At 47.9% G+C, this 21,880-nt stretch overlaps 1 protein-coding gene across 1 annotated transcript in view; it reads left to right on the forward strand.

Moving 5' to 3' along the window:
* Positions 1 to 14,252: 14,252 nt before the first annotated feature.
* tjp2a (tight junction protein 2a (zona occludens 2)) overlaps positions 14,253 to 21,880 on the forward strand; it is a 196,335-nt gene continuing 188,707 nt past the window's right edge. Inside the window, exon 1 of the mRNA XM_070887244.1 lies at positions 14,253 to 14,339. The gene's annotated coding sequence lies outside the window, so the exon portion shown is untranslated. The remainder of the gene's footprint in view (positions 14,340 to 21,880) is intronic.

The following is a 21,880-nucleotide window of genomic DNA, read 5'->3' on the forward strand; positions in this document are numbered from 1 at the left end:
TGTGCATGGATTTTAATGAGGACCCATGAAGATGTCTTCTCCAAGCCTGTTTACGCCATCGGGAGCAAAAAGCTTCTATCTAATTAAGTAAAAACAAGGCATCTCTTTTGTACCCTATTCTTCCTACTGGATGCAACACCACCCGATGTTTTATGACTACCCAGTTGTTCGAGCCGATTGCCAAACAGACACTAGGCCCCGTGCCCTTTCACGCCATACTGTTAATTCCTATCATTGATTTTCCCAAGCCAATGCCTTATTGTAAACAACCTTTGATAGAAACATAGAAAATAGGTGCAGGAGCAGGCCATTCAGCCCTTCTAGCCTGCACCGCCATTCAATGAGTTCATGGCTGAACATGAAACTTCAGTACCCACTTCCTGCTTTCTCGCCATACCCCTTGATCCCCCGAGTAGTAAGGACTTCATCTAACTCCCTTTTGAATATATTTAGTGAATTGGCCCGAACCACTTTCTGTGGCAGAGAATTCCACAGGTTCACCACTCTCTGGGTGAAGAAGTCTCTCCTCATCTCGGTCCTAAATGGCTTACCCCTTATCCTTAGACTGTGACCCCTGGTTCTGGACTTCCCCAACATTGGGAACATTCTTCCTGCATCTAACCTGTCTAAACCCGTCAGAATTTTAAAAGTTTCTATGAGGTCCCCTCTCATTCTTCTGAACTCCAGTGAATACAAGCCCAGTTGATCCAGTCTTTCTTGATAGGTCAGTCCCACCATCCCGGGAATCAGTCTGGTGAATCTTCGCTGCACTCTCTCAATAGCAAGAATGTCCTTCCTCAAGGTAGGAGACCAAAATTATACACAATACTCCAGGTTTGGCCTCACCAAGGCCCTGTACAACTGTAGCAACACCTCCCTGCCCCTGTACTCAAATCCCCTCGCTATGAAGGCCAACATGCCATTTGCTTTCTTAATCGCCTGCTGTACCTGCATGCCAACCTTCAATGACTGATGTCCCATGACACCCAGGTCTCATTGCACCTTCCCTTTTCCTAATCTGTCACCATTCAGATAATAGTCTGTCTCTCTGTTTTTACCACCAAAGTGGATAACCTCACATTTATCCACATTATACTTCATCTGCCATGCATTTGCCCACTCATCTAACCTATCCAAGTCACTCTGCAGCCTCATAGCATCCTCCTCGCAGCTCACACTGCCACCCAACTTAGTGTCATCCGCAAATTTGGAGATACTACATTTAATCCCCTCGTCTAAATCATTAATGTACAAAGTAAACAGCTGGGGCCCCAGCACAGAACCTTGCGGTACCCCACTAGTCACTGCCTGCCATTCTGAAAAGTACCCATTTACTCCTACTCTTTGCTTCCTGTATGACAACCAGTTCTCAATCCACGTCAGCACACTACCCCCAATCCCAAGTGCTTTAACTTTGCACATTAATCTCTTGTGTGGGATCTTGTCGAAAGCCTTCTGAAAGTCCAAATATACCACATCAACTGGTTCTCCTTTGTCCACTTTACTGGAAACATCCTCAAAAAATTCCAGAAGATTTGTCAAGCATGATTTCCCTTTCACAAATCCATGCTGACTTGGACCTATCATGTCACCATTTTCCAAATGCGCTGCTATGACATCCTTAATAATTGATTCCATCATTTTACCCACTACTGAGGTCAGGCTGACCGGTCTATAATTCCCTGTTTTCTCTCTCCCTCCTTTTTTAAAAAGTGGGGTTACATTGGCTACCCACCACTCGACAGGAACTGATCCAAAATCAATGGAATGTTGGAAAATGACTGTCAATGCATCCGCTATTTCCAAGGCCACCTCCTTAAGTACTCTGGGATGCAGTCCATCAGGCCCTGGGGATTTATCAGCCTTCAATCCCATCAATTTCCCCAACACAATTTCCCGACTAATAAAGATTTCCCTCAGTTCCTCCTCCCTACTAGACCCTCTGACCCCTTTTATATCCGGAAGGTTGTTTGTGTCCTCCTTAGTGAATACTGAACCAAAGTACTTGTTCAATTGGTCTGCCATTTCTTTGTTCCCCGTTATGACTTCCCCTGATTCTGACTGCAGGGGACCTACGTTTGTCTTTACTAACCTTTTTCTCTTTACATACCTATAGAAACTTTTGCAATCCGCCTTAATGTTCCCTGCAAGCTTCTTCTCGTACTCCATTTTCCCTGCCCTAATCAAACCCTTTGTCCTCTGCTGAGTTCTAAATTTCTCCCAGTCCCCAGGTTCGCTGCTATTTCTGGCCAATTTGTATGCCACTTCCTTGGCTTTAATACTATCCTTGATTTCCCTAGATAGCCACGGTTGAGCCACCTTCCCTTTTATATTTTTACGCCAGACAGGAATGTACAATTGTTGTAATTCATCCATGCGGTCTCTAAATGTCTGCCATTGCTCATCCACAGTCAACCCCTTATGTATCATTCGGCAATCTATCCTAGCCAATTCACGCCTCATACCTTCAAAGTTACCCTTCTTTAAGTTCTGGACCATGGTCTCTGAATTAACTGTTTCATTCTCCATCCTAATGCAGAATTCCACCATATTATGGTCACTCTTCCCCAAGGGGCCTCGCACAATGAGATTGCTAATTAGTCCTCTCTCATTACACAACACCCAGTCTAAGATGGCCTCCCCCCTAGTTGGTTCCTCGACATATTGGTCTAGAAAACCATCCCTTATGCACTCCAGGAAATCCTCCTCCACCGTATTGCTTCCAGTTTGGCTAGCCCAATCTATGTGCATATTAAAGTCACCCATTATAACTGCTGCACCTTTATTGCATGCACCCCTAATTTCCTGTTTGATGCCCTCCCCAACATCACTACTACTGTTTGGAGGTCTGTACACAACTCCCACTAACGTTTTTTGCCCTTTGGTGTTCTGCAGCTCTCCCCATATAGATTCCACATCATCCAAGCTAATGTCTTTCCTAACTATTGCATTAATCTCCTCTTTAACCAGCAATGCTACCCCACCTCCTTTTCCTTTTATTCTATCCTTCCTGAATGTTGAATACCCCTGGATGTTGAGTTCCCAGCCCTGATCATCCTGGAGCCACGTCTCCGTAGTCCCAATCACATCATATTTGTTAACATCTATTTGCACAGTTAATTCATCCAACTTATTGCGGATACTCCTTTCATTAAGACACAAAGCCTTCAGGCTTGTTTTTTTTAACACCCTTTGTCCTTTTAGAATTCTGCCGCACAGTGGCCCTTCCTGTTCCCCGCCCCGAGCCTCTCCGCCTCCCCCCCCCCCCATCTCCCCTCCGTCTCCTGCCTCTGCCTCCCTTTTGTCTCCCTCTGTCTCCCTGCATTGGTTCCCATCCCCCTGCCATATTAGTTTAACTCCTCCCCAACAGCACTAGCAAATACTCCCCCTAGGACATTGGTTCCGGTCCTGCCCAGGTGCAGACCGTCCGGTTTGTACTGGTCCCACCTCCCCCAGAACCGGTTCCAATGCCCCAGGAATTTGAATCCCTCCCTGCTGCACCACTGCTCAAGCCACGTATTCACCTGCGCTATCCTGCGATTCTTAGCACGTGGCACTGGTAGCATTCCCGAGATTACTACTTTTGAGGTCCTACTTTTTAATTTAGCTCCTAGCTCCTTAAATTCGTTTCGTAGGACCTCATCCCTTTTTTTACCTATGTCGTTGGTACCAATGTGCACCACGACAACTGGCTGTTCTCCCTCCCATTTCAGAATGTCCTGCACCCGCTCCGAGACATCCTTGACCCTTGCACCAGGGAGGCAACATACCATCCTGGAGTCTCGGTTGCGGCCGCAGAAACGCCTATCTATTCCCCTCACCATTGAATCCCCTATCACTATCACGCTCCCACTCTTTTTCATGCCCTCCTGTGCAGCAGCGCCAGCCACGGTGCCATGAACTTGGCTGCTGCTGCCCTCCCCTGATGAGTCATCCCCCCCAACAGTACTCAAAACGGTGTATCTGTTTTGCAGGGGGATGACCACAGGGGACCCCTGCACTACCTTCCTTGCACTGCTCTTCCTGCTGGTCTTCCATTCCCTATCTGGCTGTGGACCCTTCTCCTGCGGTAAGACCAACTCATTACACGTGATACTCACGTCATTCTTAGCATCGTGGATGCTCCAGAGTGAATCCACCCTCAGCTCCAATTCCGTAACGCGGACCGTCAGGAGCTCGAGGCGGATACACTTCTCACACACGTAGTCGTCAGGGACACCGGAAGTGTCCCTGAGTTCCCACATGGTACAGGAGGAGCATATCACGTGACCGAGCTCTCCTGCCATGCCTTAACCCTTAGATACCCTTAAATTGGTAATAACAATGTTACAGTTCACTTACTGATATAAAAAATAAAAAGAAAAGCTACTCACCAATCACCAGCCAATCACTTACCCCATTGGCTGTGACGTCACCTTTTGATTCCTTTCTACTTCTATTTTGCTTTCTCTCCCGCTGTAGCTGCACCGGTACGCCTTTTATAGGCCGCTCCGACGCTGCTCCCGCCTCTCCCCAACTGCCGCTGGTACTCGAGCTCCCGCTGGGCCTTTTATAGGCCGCTCCGACGCTGCTCCCGCCTCTCCCCAACTGCCGCTGGTACTCGAACTCCCACTGGGCCTTTTATAGGCCGCTCCGACGCTGCTCCCACCTCTCCCCAACTGCCGCCGGTACTCGAGCTCCCGCTGGGCCTTTTATAGGCCGCTCCGACGCTGCTCCCGCCTCTCCCCAACTGCCGCCGGTACTCGAGCTCCCGCTGGGCCTTTTATAGGCCGCTCCGACGCTGCTCCCGCCTCTCCCCAACTGCCGCCGGTACTCGAGCTCCCGCTGGGCCTTTTATAGGCCGCTCCGACGCTGCTCCCGCCTCTCCCCAACTGCCGCCGGTACTCGAGCTCCCGCTGGGCCTTTTATAGGCCGCTCCGACGCTGCTCCAGCCTCCCCCCAACTGCCGCCGGTACTCGAGCTCCCGCTGGGCCTTTTATAGGCCGCTCCGACACTGCTTCCGCCTCTCCCCAACTGCCGCTGGTACTCGAGCTCCCGCTGGGCCTTTTATAGGCCGCTCCGACACTGCTCCAGCCTCTCCCCAACTGCCGCTGGTACTCGAGCTCCCGCTGGGCCTTTTATAGGCCGCTCCGACGCTGCTCCAGCCTCCCCCCAACTGCAGCCGGTACTCGAGCTCCCGCTGGGCCTTTTATAGGCCGCTCCGACGCTGCTCCCGCCTCTCCCCAACTGCCGCTGGTACTCGAGCTCCCGCTGGGCCTTTTATAGGTCGCTCCGACGCTGCTTCCGCCTCTCCCCAACTGCCGCCGGTACTCGAGCTCCCGCTGGGCCTTTTATAGGCCGCTCCGACACTGCTTCCGCCTCTCCCCAACTGCCGCTGGTACTCGAGCTCCCGCTGGGCCTTTTATAGGCCGCTCCGACGCTGCTTCCGCCTCTCCCCAACTGCATGCACACATAGCAGCATATTGCCTTTTGTATTGCAACAATCTCCTGCCCGTACACTACTCCCTGCTGTGATGATTAGCCTGTGTTTTAAAAGCTTATGGGGGAAATTGCCCCCTTTAAGGCCCGTTATCGCCTCTAATGGGGCGGTAAAGCCTTTCTGCCTGGGGGCAGCTGGCGGGGCAGACCCATCCGCAATTGCCCCGAGCCGGGGTTAGTGGGAACGGGTTTCCACCGCGCCTCATGTTTCCGCCCGGCGGCGACCACCCTTACCGCCCTGTGGGAGCACGGCCATCGCTGGTCGGTGCCCCCAACAGCTTCGCAAGGCAAGAAGCTGCCAGTGGCTGGGCGGTGCGGCTGCCCTTAAAGGGGAGAGTGCGCGGTCGCCACTCTGTTTTAATTGTAGGCCGACTCCGACAATGGCGGCCGCTGATTTGGCCGGGGCGCCAACAGACAACCCGGCACCCCTCTTGGGTGCCGTGCCGTTGGCCTGGCCGAACCCCTCTCTGGTGGCCCAACTAGCTCCACGTCGGCCTCGCAGCTTCCCCCTTTAAGTGACGAGGAGGGATGTTGCGCTGATGTCAGGACGGCGGTGATGGACACTGCCCCGCTCCCTCGCAAACCCACCCCTACACCGCCTCAAACAGCGCCCCAAAGCGCTGGGAGGTGGTATCAGAGTTGAAGAGCCCAATTTTCCAGCTCTTCCCTCTGACTCCCACTGGGCGGTAAATTTCCCGTTAATTAAAAGTGCCTTCCCCAATTTCCCGCTGAGGCCAATTTCAGCCACTATGTGTTTCAATCTTAATACTTCTTTCAGATCAATATTTCTCCACCTAGCTTATTTATTTATATGTGCCTATCTTTACAGTACAATATCCTTGGTCCTGAAATTCATCCTTTTCTAACAGTATCAGCATCATTGTGGGAAAAAGACAGGCTTTTTGAGAACACGATTTAAACAAATTCAGTTAGAAATAAGAGTAATTAAAAATTATCTATATTCTTGCACTTCCACCCCCCCCCCCCAAACCCCCTCGAAGCGATCAGGGGACTACCGATCTCCCGTGGATGGCGACGACTTTGGGCCCTCTTTCCTGCCCATTCCATCTGAGAGGTGGGCCAGCATCATTTAAATGGGACCCGGCAGTTAAAATCGCCATGGCCCTCTGGTAGGCGGAGAATTTACTCTCGCCGGGAACCTGCTCCCAAGTTAAAATCCATCCCAATGTCCAGAGCAGACCCAAAATGTGTAACACCTGCACTCCCAGATCTGCAATGTCTATTATAACCCTTTTTATAATCCCCCTAGACCTCTGTGCTCTGACCATTCTGACCTTTTTAACATCCCCAATTTCAAATGCTCCATCATTGGTGGGCGTGCCTTCAGCTGCTTGGGTCCTGAGCTCTGGGCAGTGGAAGCCTTACAAGGACAACCTCAACGCCTCCCTGATAAAGTGCGACATCCCCACTGACACTTAGAAGTCCCTGGCCCAAGACCGCCCTAAGTGGAGGCTGAGCACCTCGAGAGCATGCAGAAATCAAGTGCAGGCAGCGGAAAGAGAGTGCGGCAAACCAGTTCCACCCACCCCTTCCCTCAACGACTATCTGTCCCACCTGTGACAGAGTCTGTGGTTCTCGTATTGGACTGTTCAGCCACCAAAGAACTCACTTCAGGAGTGGAAGCAAGTCTTTCTCGATTCCAAGGGACTGCCTATGATGGTGATGATGAAGCTCTGGATTTCCCTCCCTAAATCTCTGTGCTTCTCCACTTCTCCTTCCTTCTAACAGACGCTCCTTAAAACATACCTTTTCAACCAAGCTTTTGGACATCTGCCCTAACATCTTATACAGCTCAGTATCAAATTTTTTTTTTAGAATACCCTTGTGAAGTGCCTTGGGACATTTTATGTTAAAAGTGCTATGTAAATATAAGTTGTTGTTGTTGTCTGCAAGAGGCAACTATCTACGCTGGTGGGGTGAGATGAAGTAGGGGTGGGAGAAGGCTCATGTGGAGCATATACACTGGCATTGACCTGTTATTCCATATGGCCTAATTCTGTGCTGTAAATTCCATGTAACTTTGGGGACTTGGCCCTTCAATCAATTGGCCAAAACCACGAGTGATGAAAATTGTACAAGGCCGGTGAAAGTTATTCACTAACTGGACTAGTGGCTGTCCATAATTTATTTTCATAGGCAATATGAAAAAACAGTTTTACTTAAGAAAAAAAATTAACTAAATAAACCTGCTGAGTTTATTGAAGTCGCTGGCTTGATGAAGACAACAGAATGCCCCAAACCTGTTGATGCCATCTATCTCAAATATATATCTCAATAATTTACAGTGCTGTTGACTTTGGACATCTGGGACCTCTTGCATGTCAGGTCCAATGGTCTATCTCCTTAACTAATGCAATTTAAGGATAGAGAAAGACACAGAGGAACAACGGAGAAGGAAATAGGGTAAATTAGAGTCAAATCAGGTACAGAAACAGAAATAAAGGGAATTTTAACCGAAAACAATTGGTGGGTTGGAGTCATGTGAATAGTTAAAGTGCTAAGAATCTGAATCCTGACCATAACCCACCCACTTCTGGTTTTAACGGATACAGGACGGGGGGGCCAAACAACCATCCCGCTCCCAGGAGGCAGGTTGTCTACTTAACTATTAGAATGAGGTTGAAAGCTTTTGCTTTAACCTCTATTTTGAATTTAACTTTAGCTGGTCGGGATTTGCAGGCCTCGTGAAATGCGCCAGCTAATGAAAGGGAAGGACTGCTGGATCCAAGAGCTAAGTGCCCTTACACTTATCTTCTGCATCCAGCGTCCCGCCATAACTCAGCCCACCCCCCACAAGGCCTCTGGTTACCCCCACCCCCAGACTTCCAGTCCCAACCCCCACAGGCCTCCGAATGCCCTCAACTGGGCCTCCCGCCCCCATGCTCCTCTGGCCCCCCCCTTCGTTCCCTAACCCCCTGCTCCACTGGCTGCTAATCTGCTCCTCTGGACCCATCATTGCCGACTCCACTCTACCCCTCCCCCCCCCCCCAGTCCTCTGGTTCCTGATACCCCTGATTCTCAGCGAACCTCACCACCACCATGCTGGTCTATGCCCACCCCGTGTTCCACTGGCCCTCCCTGACCCCCATCCGATCCATCCCTCCCTGCTCTATGCGGCCGAGTACCATAGGTCTAGCCTCTCCATCTGGCTGGCTGCGTGTGGGAAGCAGAGGTTTTCCCCAAAAATCAGGCTCTGCTGTTTCTGATCTCCCCTCAACTCGCCTTCCCCATTAAAATTCAGCCCAAAGATGCAAAAAGGAAAATTACAAATTTTTTTAACCTCCATGAACAATTTACTACCTGCAGGAGTGAAACTCCGAGTTTCATGTGTTCCCCTTCTGGTCCTCCAAGGTTGAGTTTCATGACAGGACCATAAATCATGTCATTAAACGGGGTCCTAACGACATGAAATACCAGGCCTAAATATCTGCAGTGAGATTCGTTCGTACTTACATGCAAATGCAGCAACGTCCGTTGTACAGGGCCTTGCCACACCTTGAGTATTGTGTGCAGTTTTGGCCTCCTAATCTGAGGAAGGACATGCTTGTTATTGAGGGAGTGCAGCGAAGTTTCACCAGACTGATTCTCGGGATGACAGGACTGACATATGAGGAAAGACTGGATGAGCTAGACTTATACTCACTGGAATTTAGAAAATGAGAGGGGATCTCATAGAAACTTATAAAATTCTGACGGACTGGACAGGTTAGACACAGAAAGAATGTTCCCGATGTTGGGGAAGTCCAGAACCAGGGGTCACAGTCTAAAGATAAGGGGTAAGCCACATAGGACCGAGATGAAGAGAAACTTTTTCACCCAGAGAATTGTGAACCTGTGGAATTCTCTGTCACAGAAAGTTGTTGAGTCCAGTTCGTTGGACATATTCAAAAGGGAGTTAGATGTGGCCCTTACAGCTAAAGGGATCATGGGGTATGGAGAGAAGGCAGGGGTGGGGTACTGAGGTTGCATGATCAGCTATGATCATATTGAATGGCGGTGCAGGCTCGAAGGGCCGAATTTTCACCTATTTTCTATGTTTCTATGTCATGAAACTCACAGGGAGGTTGAGGGCGAGATCCCGCTTTCGAGAGGCTATCAGTGGAGCGGCATAATTGTCCAGCAACTGACAGCGTATCTCTTCCTCGCCACAAATTGCTGATTTTTTAACACACTAATAATGGCAGGCACAGCGAAACTCGCTGTTGTTTTTCCAGCAATTTCTGGGTCATTAGTTACTTAGATTGCCACTTTTACAGTATGCAATGTGCCAGGGAAATCTAACCGCAAATAATTTAATGACGAGTGTTACAGCAATAAAAAAAATCCCTCCTTTATATCCCGTCTTTTTCAGCAAGTTTTCACAGTAACAATGAAACTCAAGGTATTTGAGTGCAGTAGTACAATAGATACAGAAGGAATGCATCACTGTTGCAACTACAGTATCGGCAACAGTTCAGTATAAATGGCCTCAACCTGTGGTGTGAAGGTACTTGATAGGTCCTTACTATACAGTATAAATGCACACGAGGCCCATGCTTGAGAGAAGGTCAGTCTGTGACCTGTCCTTTATTCCTTAGTACTCCAAGTGATGAAGGTGGGTGGAGCTTCCCCTTTTGTACCTGAAGGCCCAGGTTACGAGTGTCTCCCACCTAGTGGTCATTGTTCTCACAGTGTACAACTTAGGTCAGATTATGCATAGGTTACAATGCTGGTTGAATACATGACATCACCTCCCCCGCAAAGTCTTATTGGGATCACAGGTTGAGTCTGGTGGTTTACGCTTTCTTGTAGAGCGCCTGAGTTGGGGCTCCGGTTGTTAGGCGCTGGCCTGAGTGTCTGCTGTTTGCGGTGCCTCAGGCCTATCCAGACTGCCCACAGTGACTGGGCTATCCTCGCTTTGGTTCCGGTGTTCGGTCACCTGTGGCGGAGTGAACTCTACATCGTGTTCTTCCTCTGCTTCTTCTATGGGGTTGCTGAACCTCCTTTTTGTTTGATCCATGTGTTTGCGGCAGATTTGTCCATTGGTAAGTTTAACTACTAGAATCCTATTTCCCTCTTTGACAATCACAGTGCCTGCGAGCCATTTGGGCCCTGCAGCGGAGTTGAGGACAAAAACAGGATCATTTACATCAATACATCGCGCCCTCGCATTCCTGTCATGGTAGTCATATTGTGGCTGGCGCCTACTCTCGACAATTTATTTCATGGTGGGGTGTATAAGGGATAAGCAGGTTTTGAGCGTCCTTTTCATTAGCAGCTCTGCGGGTGGAACCCCTGTGAACGTGTGTGGTCGGGATCTATAGGCCAACAGGAGGAGTGGTAAGCGTCTTTGTAGGGAACCCCCTTGGATTCTGAGCATCTCCTGTTTGATTATCTGCACTGCTCGTTCTGCCTGACCGTTTGAGGCCGGCTTGAACGGTGCCGTTCTGACATGGTTAATTCCATTGCCTGCCATGAAGTCCTGGAATTCAGTGCTTGTGAAGCACGGGCCATTGTCGCTGACCAAGACGTTCGGTAGACCATGGGCGGCAAACATTGCCCGTAGACTTTCGACCGTGGCAGAGGATGTGCTTGAATTTAAAATGTCACACTCGATCCATTTGGAGTAGGCGTCTGCTACAACCAAAAACATTTTTCCCATGAAAGGACCTGCGTAGTCCACATGGATGCGTGATCAAGGCTTGGCGGGCCATGGCCAGAGGCTAAGGGGGGCTTCCCTGGGCGCATTGCCCAGCTGGGCACACGTGTTGCACCTGCGAACACAAAGTTCCAGATCTGCGTCTATCCCTGGCCACCAAACGTGTGACCTGGCAATTGCCTTCATCATGACAATGCCCGGATGCTCATTGTGGAGTTCTCTGATGAACACCTCTCTGCCCCTCTGGGGCATGACTACGCGGTTTCCCCATAGTAGGCAATCGGCCTGAATCGAGAGTTCATCTCTGCGCCTGTGAAATGGTTTAAATTCCTCAGGGCATGCCCTGTACGTGGCTGCCCAGTCCCCATTCAGGACACATTTCTTGACTAAAGACAGTAGCGGGTCTCTATTTGTCCAGACTTTGATCTGACGGGCTATCACAGGTGAGCCTTCGCTTCCGAAAGCTTCAACAGCCATGACCATCTCAGCAGCATGCTCGGCAGCCCCCTCAGTGGCGGCTAGTGGGAGCCTGCTGAGTGCGTCGGCGCAGTTTTCGGTGCCCGGTCTGTGCCGAATTGTATAGTCATAGGCGGCTAACGTGAGTGCCCACCTCTGTATGCGGGCCGATGCGTTTGCATTTATGGCCTTGTTGTCGGCCAAAAGGGACGTTAGGGGTTTGTGATCTGTCTCCAGCTCAAATTTCCTGCCAAACAGGTACTGGTGCATTTTCTTTACAGCATATACACATGCGAGCGCCTCCTTTTCTACCATCCCGTAACCCCTTTCTGCCTGGGACAGACTCCTGGAGGCATAAGCTATCGCCTGTAACTGACCCTTGACATTGACACCCGACACCATAGGATGACGCATCGCACGTTAACACAAGTTTCTTACATGGGTCGTATAGTGTTAACAGAGTGTTGGAACATAACAAATTGCGTGCTTTATTAAAAGCCCTTTCCTGGCTGTTCCCCCAGACCCATTCGCGAGCTTTGCGTAGGAGCACGTGTAGCGGCTCTAGCAGCGTGCTCAATTTGGGAAGAAAGTTACCAAAATAGTTCAGGAGCCCCAGGAACGAACGCAGCTCCGTCGTGTTACGGGGTCTGGGTGCTCTCTGGATCGCTTCCGTCTTGGATGCAGTAGGGCTGATCCCGTCTGCTGCTACCCTCATCCCCAGGAATTCTACCTCTGGAGCTAGGAAGACGCACTTCGCCTTTTTCAGTCGCAGCCCTACCCGGTCCAGTCTGTGTAGCACCTCCTCCAGGTTGTGGAGGTGTTCTTCAGTATCGTAACCCGTGATGAGGATGTCGTCCTGAAAAACCACCGTTCCTGGAATCGACTTGAGGCTTTCCATATTTCGTTGGAAGATCGCGGCGGCCGAGCGAATCCCGAACGGACATCTGTTGTACTCAAACAACCCTTTGTGTGTTGTGATGGTGGTCAGCTTCTTCGACTCACTCGCCAGCTCCTGGGTCATGTAAGCTGCGGTCAGGTCCAATTTTGAAAAAAGTTTGCCACCGGATAGCGTCGCAAAGAGGTCCTCTGCTCTCGGTAGCGGGTACTGGTCTTGGAGTGACACCCGATTGATGGTGGACTTGTAATCACCACATATCCTGACCGACCCATCCGCCTTGAGCACCGGCACAATCGGGCTCGCCCAGTCACTGAATTCGACTGGCGAGATGATGTCTTCCCTCAGCAGGTGGTCCAATTCACCTTCTATCTTTTCCCGCATCATGTACGGCACCGCTCTGGCCTTGTGGTGTACTGGCCTGGCGTCCGGGTTTATGTGAATCACTACCTTGGCCCCCATGAAAGTGCCGATGCCGGGTTGAAATAGTGAGTTAAATTTGTCCAGGATCTGTGAGCATGATACTCGCTCCACAGAGGAAATTGCATTGACATTGCCCCATTTCCAGTTCATGACAGCAAGCCACTCCTCCCCACTAGTGCGGGACCATCCCCTGGGACAATCCAGAGTAGCAACCTGTTCTCTGAATCTTTGTGGGTCACGACTACCGTGGCGCTGCCTAGCACCGGAATGATCTGCTTTGTGCAAGTCCGTAGCTGTGTGTCAATCGGCAATAATTTTGGCCTCCTGGCCTTGGACGCCCACAACCTTTTGAACTGTTTGATACCCATCAGAGACTTGGTGGCCCCCGTGTCTAGCTCCATTGATACTGGGATGCCATTGAGGAGCACTTCCATCATGATCGGTGGCGTCCTGGTGTATGAACTGTATACGTGCTCCACATGAACTCGCTGAACTTCAGCTTCCAGCGATTTCCCCCAGCGTTCATTTCTGCAATTTCTGCAGGTATTTTGCTCATCTCTGCAAACTCCGGCTGTGTGTGTGCCTCCACGCCTCCAACATGAGCAGTTGTTGGAAACAAAAGATCCCTTGCCAGTCAATCGTCCCTGACTGCCCCTGTTATTGCCCTTGAGTGCGCCATTAACAGGTGTTGATGGCCCCATTATTGGCAGCATTGTCCCTTGCAATGGCATGAATTGCCGTTCAGCTTGCCATTGTCTCTGTCGAACTCCCCCTCTGGGTTCGACTACATGTTGGGGCATGCCCGATTGCCCCTATTTGCCTGGAGAACTGTGTGCTGCTTTAACAATGTTGAATCTCTGTCCCAACCATTCCTTAACACAGTACCTCTCGTCTGTTCTGCTTGTGGCCATGCTCGCATGGTTTAAATCCCAGTTTCTCGTCGCCATTGATAGGTCCTTACTATACAGTATAAATGCACACGAGACCCATGCTTGAGAGAAGGTCAGTCTGTGACCTGTCCTTTATTCCATAGCACTCCAAGTGATGAAGGTGGGTGGAGCTTCCCCTTTTGTACCTGAAGGCCCAGGTTACGAGTGTCTCCCACCTAGTGGTCATTGTTCTCACAGTGTACAACTTAGGTCAGATTATGCATAGGTTACAATGCTGGTTGAATACATGACAGTACTGTTACTGAGGATTGCGACATAATTTACCTGTTGGCTGCGTATTCTAATGAAACTCCTGTTGGTGATTCATTGAGGAAGTTGCTGTGAGTCACCTGCATGTCATTCCAGTTTCGATCTTGAACAGGAAGAGGACCATTTCTGATCACTGGTGGGCCCCCAACGAAACAAAATATCCTGGAGTTAAACTAGAATCTGAGTGAGAGCAGCTCGTGGCATTACCTCTTCAACTTGCAGCAGTTAAGTAAGTACAGCGTTAGTTGCTTTATCATTATAGCAAACACTGTGCGTATGAGAGTGGGTGTGCTCAGTAAGTAAATGTAAGTGAAATATAATAACAAACTGGAGAAGGGTAAATTATTTACCCTAACTGTAGCTTTGTTTGTGAGGAAAAATAGTAAATAGGAGCATTGGGACAATCGGCAAAGATAGTCAAATTCCTGAGTCAAAACCATTGCTGACTGTGTTGGTATGAAGGCCTCTCTCAGCACTACTTGCTGCTTACATTATTTCTGTTGACTAAAAATACTTTAGTGTTTTAATATATGAAACGCAATTGCGCACTGAACAACTGCGCAAATACAAAAGAAAGTGTTGCTAAGTTACGGTTGGTCACGCTCGTCGGAATCAACCTTTGCGAAGCAGAATTTAAGCAAGGTATTTGTCGGTTTCACCCACATCTTGTAATGTAATTTAATTCCATTGACTGCGGATGAGAAACGGTTAAATCCACGAGCCATGAAAGCTCCCCTTACAACTTTGCTTGCCTTTGTCGCATTTTACCGCCTGCTTTTCTTACCCACTGAACAAACAAGTTCTGCTCGGCTTATTTTATTCAAGCTGGATAATGAGCAGGCAACTAGCAAAAGGGGAGGTGAAACATTAATACTTTTCAGTGCTGTTAAATGAGGTATGGCAGATTCAGTACATTCAATCGAGAGGGACATTTATTCATATTTTTCTTTCTTTTGATGGGGAGAGATCCTTTTTAATTTTGAATCTTTACAGTGATATATGTATTTGGAGGCCATTTTACATTGCTCGTTAATACATCACACTTTATTGGCATTCCTGTGGCTGTACTGGGAGTAATGCAGGTTCAAAGATTAGACCAATTTTCTCTTTGCGCATTGAGTCAATGGTTAAGTTGATTTCCACTTTAAAGTTTTTTCTCTCTCTTTTTGGTTCCCCTTGCCATGCACTATAGGAAGTAGTGCAGGGTCATCTCTTCAAAGGCATCTGCCAATGCTGCCTTGGAATCAGCTGGTACCAACAACAACTTGCATTTATATAGTTCCTTTTTTTTTAGTAAAATGTCCCAAGGCACTTCACAGTAGAGTATCAAGCAAAATTTGACACCAGGCCACATAAGGAATTTTCCCCTTCCCGATCACTGTAATCCCCTCCAGCCCTACAACTCTCCGAGATCTCTGCTGTCCTCCAATTCTGGCCTCTTGCGCATCCCCGATTCTAATCACCCCACCATTGGCGGCCGAGCCTTCAGCTGCCTGGGCCCTAAATGCTTGAATTCCCTCCCTAAACCTTTCTGCCTCTCTCTCTTCCTTTAAGACACAGCTTAAAACCTAACTCTTTGGCCAAACTTTTGGTCACCTATCCTAATATCTCCTTATGTGGCTCGGTGTCAAATTTTGTTTGATAATGCTCCAGTGAAGCACCTTGGGACATTTTACTACTTTAAAGGCACTATATAAATGCAAGTTGTACATGCTAATAAATGGGAACACTTTCACCTTCAAGTTTCTATCCTAGTCACACACTATCCTGACTTGGAAATATATCGTCGTTCCTTCACCATCACAGGGTCAAAATCCTGGAACTCCTTCTCTAACAGCACTGTGGGAGTTCCTTAACACAAGGACTGCAGCCGTTCAAGAAAGCGGCTCACCACCAACTTCTCAAGGGCTGTTAGGGATGGGCAATAAATGCTGGTCTTGCCAGCGACGCCCACATCCCCTGAATTAATAAATAATATTAAGCCAGAATGAGAAAAATCCCAATGACCCACAGTCATCATTTAATCTTGATGTTGTTCAACTTCCATATTTACATCTAGAGCTGATCACTGTGCATTATGTTCCCTGTTTGCATTGCACCAGCCTTTGTTTATTTAACTATTCTAATTTTTATAATAATAATAACTTATTTATAAAGCGCCTTTAACATAGTAAAACCTCCCAAGGCACTTCACAACAGTGTTACAGACAAACAGATAAATTTGACACCGAGCCACAGAAGAAATTAAGGCAGATGATCAAAAGCTTGTTTAACAAGGTAGACTTTAAGGAGGAAAGAGAGGTAGAGAGGCGTTGAGGTTCAGGGAGGGAGTTCCAGAGCTTAGGGCCCAGGCAGCTGAAGGATCGTCCACTGATGGTTGAGCAGTTATAATGAGTAATGTTCAACAGGTCAGAATTTGAGGAGTGCAGATATCTTGTAGATTGTGAGGCTAAAAAAGATTACAGAGATAGGAAGGAAGTCCATGGAGCGATTTGTAAGCAAGGATAAGAATTTTGAAATCGAGGCATTGTTTAACTGGGAGCCAATGTAGGTCAGAAAGCACAGGGGCGATGGGTGATCTTGGTGCGGGTTAGTACACAGGCTGCTGAGTTTTGGATGACTTTAAGTTTACGTAGGGTGGAATATGGAAGGCCGGCCAGGAATGAGTTGGAGTAGTCAAGTCTAGATGTAACAAAGGCATGAATGAGGGTTTCAGCAGCAGAAGAGCTGAGGCGGGGCGGAGGCGAGCAATGTTACGGAGGTGAAAAAAGGCGGTTTTAGTTATTCTGCGGATATGTGGCTGGAAACTAATTTCAGGGTCAAATATGACACCTAACTTGTGAACAGTCTTGTTCACTCTCAGATTGATGCTAGGGAGAGGGATGGAGTCAGTGGTTAAGGAACGCAGTTTGTGGCGGGGACCAAAGATAATGGCTTCGGTCTTCCCAATATTTAATGGGAGAAAATTTCTGCTCATCCAGTACTGGATGTCGGACAAGCAATCTGACAATTTAGATACCAAGCAGGGTTCGCCAGAAGTGCCGGAGAGGTAGAGCTGGGTGTCGTCTGCGTACATGTGGAAACTGACTCCGTGTTTTTGGATGATATCACCAAGGGGCAGCATATAAATGAGAAATAAGAGGGGACCAAGGACAGATCTTTTGGGGACACAAGAGGTAATGATGCAGGAGTGGGAAGAGAAGCCATTGCTGGAGATTTTCTGACTACGATTAGATAGATAAGAATGGAACCAAGCAAATGCAGTCACACCCAGCTGATGTTGGAGGAGGATGGAGTGGTCAACTATGAATTGTACTTCACCCTCAAAGTTAGAACAAAAAGAGTGTGTTAAAATACTGGTAACATATTAACAGCCAGTGAGTATTTTTATGTTGAAACATGTCCTGTCCATAAACAGACAATGGGAGTGATTATAACCCTACTCGCTCAGCAGAAAGCTGGCAGGTGGACAGTTAAAATCGCCCTGGCTCTTACCTGTCCGAAAGCCACCATGATCATATCATCTGCAATTTTAACCTGCTCTCTTGAGCAGGGAGCAAGGACGCGCACCCGGAGCCAACAGGGTCCTTCTTTACATATGCATGTTGTGGCCCGATGACAACATCGAGACCCGACTGTAATTTTAATATGAAAATAGGGCCAGAAAGTGGGGTTGCTGTAAAAGATCAGCCATGATCTTCTTGAATGGCAGAGCAGGCTCGAGGGGCCGAAGGACCTACACCTGCTCCTATTTCTTATATTCCTATAATTTTCCTAGCTCGCCTAATACCTTAGTCTATAACCGCGATAGTGAGCAGTACTGACAAGGAATGCTCCAGGTTCCATTCCTAGTCTGTCCTGAGTTAGCTGATTTTAGTCGGATGGCAATAGGGATGCTACAGTGCCTCAGCGCTGTTGGATTAGGGAGGAGAGTTCCCACTTCTGATCACTGTATACTGGATATACCTGATCGCGATATACCAGACTCCAAATGCAAGTTGTTGTTGCTGAAGATGCCATTCATCTTTTGTAAGTCTTAGCAATCAGTGTCGGCAGATTATGCAGCTGCGGGGTGAGGGGGAAGAAGGGTCATAACATCCGATCCCCACCCAATGTCCACACAAGAATGTCCAGCAAGGGTCCACTGGTCAGTGATTATCAGCAGCAATCACGGTTCTGTTTTCCCCTCTCAAATCCAGAAGTGGCAAACTAAAAAAGCAGCAAAAGTTGACTAACAGCGAACACAGCTTCCAAAAACTTAACAGCTCAAGATCCCCATTTCTCCCCATTCATTGCCATCCATTTTCCCCTTCCATTTCATTGCCACCTATTCCCCCTTCCTTATCACCTTCACTGTCATCCATTTCCCCATTATCTTCATCCATCTCACTCTTTCATTCAATATCACCATAGACACCATCCTCCCCCCCCCCCCCCCGCCCCCACCCCCACCTCCTAACCCCCTACCCCGCCTCCGTTCCTGTCTCCTCAATGTAGCTCCTATCCTGAGTCCGGTTGGTAATGGAAGCTACTGCATGCGGTAAACAGGAATTCCTATCCCGGCGAGAATTCCTGCCAGTCCCACCTACAGCAGGCAGCAACCAGGATCATTTCCATTAGCAATCGGATTCAAGTAGAAGTGGCATTCAGGGAAAAGACTGAACAGCTCTAGAGAAGAGAAGACTGAGAGGTGACCTGATAGAAGTCTTTAAAATGATTCAGGAATTTGATAGGGTAGACGTAGAGAAGAGGTTTCCACTTGTGAGGGAGTCCAAAAACTAAAGTCCATGATAATAAGCTAGTCACTAATAAGTCTAATAATGAATTCAGGAGCAACTTAATTCAGAGAGTGGTGAGAATGTGGAACTCGCTACCACAAGGAGTGGTTGAGGCGAATAGCATAGATGTAGTTAAGGGGCAGCTATATAAATACATAAGGGAGGAAGGAATAGAAGGATATGGTGATGGGATGAGATGATGCAAATAGAGTTTGGAGCATAAACACAGGCATAGACTGGTTGGGCTGAATGGCCTGTTTCTGTGCTGTAAGTTCTATATAATTCTGTGTAGGCTGAGGTGAATTGCATGACCCCAACTTCTATCCTGGTTGAAATCAGCTAATTCAGCACGGAGCTAACATCTTTCTCGTACAGAGCCATTGAGTGAGTCTCTCAATCTCAGTTTCAAAAAGGTGTTGAGTTTTGACTGTAGAAGACATAATCCTCCCAAACCCGCAACCTCTACCAGCTAGAAGGACACGGGCAGCAAGCACATGGGAACACCATCTCCTACAAGTTCCCCTGCAAGTCACACACACCATCCTGACTTGGAAATATATCGCTGTTCCTTCATCATTGCTGGGTCAAAATCCTGGAACTCCCTCGATGACAGCACTGTGGGACAATGTTCCCTCCAAACTGCACATGTGCGCGGGCAAGCTGCAATCTTGAAGGTCAACATCATCATTATCATAGGCAGTCCCTCGGAATCGAGGAAGACTTGCTTCAACTCTTAAAATGATTGCTTAGGTGGCTGAACAGTCCAATACGAGAACCGCAGACTCTGTCACAGGTGGGATAGATAGTCATTGAGGGAAGGGGTGGGTGGGACTGGTTTGCCGCACACTCTTTCCGCTGCCTGCGCTTGATTTCTGCATGCTTTCGGCGATGAGACACAAGCCGCTCACAAGCTCTCAAATACTGCACATGTGCAGAAAATTAAAAGGAACTGTGCAGTGCAAAAACTGGCCGTGTATAACAAAAACATTTTCCAGGGAACAATGCTGTGGGAATACGTTCACCACACAGACTGCAACGGTTCACAAAGGCGTCTCACCACCACTTTCTTGAGAGAAATTAGTGATGGGCAATAAATTCTGGCCTTGCCAGTGATGCCCGCATCCCATGAATTATTATTTTTTTTAATTATAAAATGACCATCGACTGTGCAGCTGAGAAACTATAGCAGTCACAAGAAATTCAAGACCTCACTTACCTTAGCAACGGCTCAGTGTCAGAAATAGTTACCGTCTTTTTTGCTAATTTTCTTCCCTTCTATCTTGAAGTCATTTATCCCTGAATATCATTGGGATCTCGGCTGGGTTTTGGGAGTAGTGGGGTGGGGGGAGGGCAGGTGGAAGAGGTCCAATGGGAGTGGAAATCTCCGGAAATGCCAGGGCTTCAGCCTGAAAAGAGATCAAAGGGAAATCGCGCTGGAGCATGGGGCAGTAGGGGTTGCCAATCCTCCAGGAATGTCCTGGAGTCTCCAGGAATTGAAGATTAATCTCCTGGACACTGCTGGGAGAAAAACCTGGGAGAAAAATAGAAGTATTTTTTAAAAATCATATGTTATATTCAATTTCTTTGAACACGTTCATTTATTAGTTATAAAAATATTAGAGATAGGGAAGAAATGGCACAATTTTAAAGATGGGTGCAAGAAGAGAGAGACTGGGGGTGTTTCAAGGTGGCTAGACAAGTTGAGAAAGCTGTTAAAAAGGCATACAGGATCCTGGGCTTTATAAATAGAGTACAAAAGCCAGGAAGTTAACCTAAAACTATATAAAACACTAGTTTGGCCCCAGCTGGAGTATTCTATCCAATTCTGGGCACCACACTTTAAGAAGGACGTGAAGGCTTTGGAGAGGGTACAGAAGAGATTTACTAGAATGATTGCAGGGATGAGGGATTACAGTTACGTGGATAGACTGAAGAACCTGGGGTTGTTCTCCTTGGAGCAGAGAAGGCTAAGAGGAAATTCAATAGAGATGTTTAAAATCATGAAGGGTTTAGATAGAGTAAATAAAGAGAAACTATTTTCAATGCCTGAAGGGTCAATAAAGAGAGGGCTCAAACTTAAGGTGAATGGCAAAAGAACCAGAGGCGACATGAGGAAAAACTTTTTTACGCAACGAGTGGTTAGGAGTTGGAATGCACTGCCTGATAGGGTGGTGGAAACAGATTCAATAGTAGCCTTCAACAGGGAATTAAAGGAGAAAAAATTGCAGGGATATGGAGAAAGAGCAGGGGAGTGGGACTAACTGGATTCCTCTTTGAAAGAGGTGGTGCAGCCTCAATGGGCTGAATGGCCTCCTTCTATGCTATACCATTCTAAGATTGTAAGGGGAGATCATACTGCTGGGCGTGTATTATGACCCCCAAACAGTGGGAGGGAGATAGAGGAGCAAATATGTGGGCAAATTGCTGTGAAGTCCAAAAACCATAGCGTAGTAATAGTAGGGGATTTTAACTATCCAAATATTGATTGGGACAAATTTAGTGTGAAGGGTATAGAGAGTGTGGAATTCTTGAAATGCATTCAAGAGAACTTTTTTTAGTCAGTATGTAGTGAGCCCAACACAAGAGGGTCGGTCTTGGATTTAGTTTTGGGGAATGAAGCTGAGCAGGCTGAAGGGGTATTAGTGGGAGAGCACTTGGGTGCCAGTGACCATAATTCAGCCAGATTCAAATTGGTTATGGATAAGGACAAGGATAGGCCTGGAATAAAAGTTCCGAATTTGGGAAAAGCTAATTTTGCTAAGTTAAGGAGTGATTTGGCCTTGGTGGACTGGAAACAGCTACTTGTGGGTAAATCAGTGTCAGAACAGTGGGAGGCATTCAAGGAGGAGATCCGAAAGGCTCAGGCCAAACATGTGCCCTTAAAGAAAAAGGCTGGGAAAAATAATTTTAGAGCCCCCTGGATTTCTATTAAGAAAAAAAAGGGACGCTTACGTCACATACCAATGGCTAAATACTATCGAATCTTTAGAGG

Source organism: Pristiophorus japonicus, chromosome 1 (assembly GCF_044704955.1).
Source record: "Pristiophorus japonicus isolate sPriJap1 chromosome 1, sPriJap1.hap1, whole genome shotgun sequence".
In the NCBI taxonomy this organism is placed as follows: Eukaryota; Metazoa; Chordata; class Chondrichthyes; family Pristiophoridae; genus Pristiophorus; species Pristiophorus japonicus.